The sequence below is a fragment of the Lygodium microphyllum genome, chromosome 4 (assembly GCF_053477565.2).
Source record: "Lygodium microphyllum isolate KBCC chromosome 4, Lygodium_microphyllum_v1.1.10, whole genome shotgun sequence".
Lineage (NCBI taxonomy): Eukaryota > Viridiplantae > Streptophyta > Polypodiopsida > Schizaeales > Lygodiaceae > Lygodium > Lygodium microphyllum.
The window spans coordinates 166,533,310-166,537,791 of record NC_141138.1 but is presented as its reverse complement, the minus strand read 5'-3'; positions in this window follow the sequence as shown (position 1 = coordinate 166,537,791).

Genomic DNA, 4,482 nt, shown 5'->3' with positions numbered 1-4,482 from the left:
TAAGACTGAGAACTAGACCACTATAATTCCATAAAGAGACTCCTACAAACAATAGACCCCATGCTATCTACTATAGACATGCTTGTAGTAAAACTAAAATATCTTTTTGATGGGCTTATCAGAATCAAGCATGCTATGAGTCAAAAGAAAGCTCATTTGACATACTTTCAGCCCATATAGGTATTGCTCCTCTGTAAGCAAATTAGAATTAAAACTGAGCCAAGACAATAAGCTATCTACAAACTGCTAGCAATAGAACAAAGGGTTAAAATGACTAGTTTTTGGCAAAGTAAATTTCTTAAAGATATAGATTTTTGTCCCAAGATGGATGTTGATCTAATGAAGGTGCAAAATCCATCCCATATCCTCCTAGATCAAATGGTATTCCAACATAATCATGATCAAAGGAAAGAAAACTATCACCAATCTCATGATCTTAACCACCCTCGGGGTAAAACTATCACCAATCTCATGATCTTAACCCACCTAGGAGGTCAAATGGGTAGGAAGAAGTATCTCCATAATTACATCCATAGTCATATCCATAATCCATCAATTCATAACCATTAGCAACTCCATGTACATCCACATCATCAACATTCCAGTCATAATATTCATCACCATAATCATAATCATATGCATCAAATAGAGTATACCACTCTTCTTGTGGTTGGTGTAGACCATGATTGAGCGTAAGCTTATGCATATCCTCAATAATGAGACCCTTATAAGAGTGACCAAAAGCATCAAAATCTTCTAATTTAGCATGCCATATTCTTCTACAAATGGTTTATGTAGCTGCTCACTTATTAAATAACCCTCATATGCATTGGCCTCTTCATTATCCTCTCTTTGTTCGTCTTCTTGCTAGTGATCATCTCCTTGTTCTTCATCTTGCTCATTTTATTGCCCACTATTTTCTACTTCATCTTCAACACCTAGAATAAACAAGGAATTCATCATTATATTCATTTGATTCCCACTGTCATGCTGCTCAAGTTCATTGGAGTAATCATTTCCATCATGACATGATACATAGTATACATGCTGCCCATAATCTTCTTCATGTCGAACATAGGCTACCTCTTCATATTTGGACATGTAACCAACATCATAATGCTCAAAGGAAATGACCACATCGTGTAAAGAAGGTTGAATTTTACCCTCATGACTGCACCAAGTGGTAATTAATGTAAGCATTTTCTTTTTTGATTCAATACTCTTTAGCAAAAGGTTAATTGCTTTCTCCACACAAGCACAAAGATATTCATTGTCAGTATAAAGACAAAGTAATATGAAAGCAACATATTCATTGGTCTTGGTGGGACCTCTCTCAAGAAGCTTGACCAAGGAAGTCATGCCTACATCTGCAATTTCCCAAGCTAATTGTCCTTCTAGCGGAGCCCATGATCACTTCATAACCAATGGAGGTGTACAAGCTACCGTGGCCCACCCATTAACATCAAAATCTACAATAAGAACATGGAGTAATACCACCACATGTTCTAATCATTGCTAAGATGACTGATTTAGTATGGATGCTAGCATATGTACTACATCCATGCCTTGAAAACATTGCAAAATAGTAGTCTTACTGATGCAAAAATACCTCAATGATACCATAATTTAGGTTAGCTTTTGAACCTCTAAGTTGACCATGGTTAGGAATCCAACTAGCATTCTTTTGGCTTCCACACACCGATACATCCTTGGAAAACAATGTTGTCATAAGAATTATTAGAGAGCCTACATAATACTTTGCTATACCAAAACTGTGAAGTATGAGGGTTTAGTTGATAGACACGTACTTATTCTATGATAACTACATCTACCACCTCTACTACCATTTTAGAGTCATCAAAATTCATAAATGCATGTGCCAAAGTACCCATTAAAGGGATATTTAACTTACTAGAACTAGTCTATTTGATGACTCATAATACTTTGTTTCCTTGCCATTTTAGACTTTAGTTCTATAGTACATACAGTCACTAAATCAACCATAACTTTTGCTAGAAAATTCCAATCAATTAGCTTTTTAATTCAAATCAAATCTTAAAATTCCCTCTTCAAATTAAGCATTCAATATTAAATTTTTGATCAACAGAAAAAAAAGTTACAATAGCCCAAAGTTGGTTGACAGAAACTGTCCAAAACTTGTCCCTCTCTAGATGAACATGTAAGAGACTTGTATATCCAAATTTGATAATGTATAGGCTCATTGTTAGACTGAGGGCGATCTATAGGTGTAATATTCCCGCCATAACACTTCAAAAAATAAATTTGGGCTTGAAGTGTTTTAAAAATTACTCGCTGAGTCATCACATAGGTGACCGCATGTAACATCAAATCTTTCATTAAATCAATTCTGCAATCCGACACGAGAAGACACCTCAATGAACCTAGCCAACAAAAAAACAAATACACCTCGTAAATAATATTACGACGACTTGATCATAATATTTTCGCATTATATTTGATTTAGCATTCCCGATTCCATTTAATGCATCAAAGATCTTATTGATTTTGCAACGGCAAGACAAATCGCAAAAGCCTTAATCGGTAGACAAAGAACACACAAGAACAAGCATGATATTGTGTAAGTTAAGTATCAAAGAGTATGGCATGACTTTATAAACTGGATAAGTCACGAGGTAACTTGGCCAAAAACTACCAGATGAAGTCATTTTGATGAAAAAAAGATGTTTTTGAAAAAATAGGCAAAAAATCATGAAGTTTTTGATGCACGGAGGGAGAGAAAACATTTTAAAATCATCCCCATGCCACCATCCAATAGGTATATAATCAAAAAGCATTTTTTATCAAGCTTACTTAGCTCTTGACACGTAGCCAAAAGAATGAGTGATTGTATGCGTCCCCCTCATGGCTATAAATACAACCCCTCTCCTTCACAAAGAAAGCAAGAAGAAGACCTTCTAATGATGGAAAAATTTCTCTACATCTCTTTTTCATTCTAGCTTGAGCCTTAAAGAAGGAAAATACCCATCTTCTACCTCATTTTCATTTTCTCTACCCCCTATTACGCCTTTCTTCCATACAGGCATATCGCTAAGTAAAACACTGGCAAAATTTTTCTAGATGACCACCAACTTTCCTTGAGCTACCACATTAATTTCTCTTGATATCTATGGCTCTACGAGGTCGCAAAAATTCAAGAAACCCATTTGAAGCAAGAAACGCAGTCGATGGAGAAAATGACACGGTAGGAATTGGTGAAACCCTTGTTACTACAAACTTGATAGAGGTAACATCTCGTTGGTTTGAAAAAAAATAATGTTTTATAAGCTTATTGCTATATTTGACTTTAAATGATTATAAACACATTTTAAAGAAGATGCATATGAATTGCTGCTTTAAAAAATGGCCTAAGTAATATAATAATAAACTATTCAGTGAAAAGACTCTTTCACTTGAAAAAGGATTATATGCCTATCATGAAGAAAATATCCTAATTATGGTTTATTTCGTGATATTTATTGTTATTTCGTTAATGATGCGTGTGATATTTATTGTTATTTCGTGTTAGGAAAGGGAATATTTTATAATTTTTTTTAAAAGTGACTATCTCTATTTTATTTTGCTAATGATAAACAGACGCATATGAGTCTTATAATAATTTATAGAAAATAATTTAGATAATATCATGAAATAATCAATGCATTAAATCAACAGAAAATTGTATAGGAAAATATATACTAGACGCGAATAAATCAGGTGCGTAGTAATATAATTCAATGTCTGAAAGATGAAAGAAAAATCGCACTTATGATTTTTATATTGCATAGAATAAAGTTTTCAGAAAAATAATTAGCACTGCATTTATGACATAGCTAAATGAAAATTGATCTTCCTAGATAATGTTGAAAGTTCGACAAATGGTCGAACATTGTCGATTAAATCATATAATACGAGTAGAATAAAATAAAAATTATTTTCCTAGATAATGAAAATTGATCTTCCTAGATAATGTTGAAAGTTCGACAAATAGATTAAACCATATAATATGAGCAGAATAAAATAAAAATTATTTTCTTATTGAAAACACACAATGTTAATATTAATGGTTATATTAGCGAGAGCGTCAATATCATGAGTTGACCCACATATGAATCAACGAGAAAACCTTACCTAAAATATCGAGAATGTTGAAGCAAAAACAACTAACACTATATTAGGAAATTTGGGAATTCTCATACAGTTTGGGAATTCCCAATATAGTTAAATTTAGCCACATTATCAAATCTTGTCCCCTTACTTGAAAGTGGAGTTTATCCTCATTACTATATAGGTTATCTTTCCAAGTCCCACTTTGAAGCATATGTTAAGATTTAGCCACATGGCCAAATCTTTAGCCCTTATTTGAAAGTGGGACTTGGGAGATTCCCAAATTCACTAATATGGTGTTAACTATGAAGTACTCGACAATCTTGAAACTATCAGTATCAGGAAATTAAATAAATA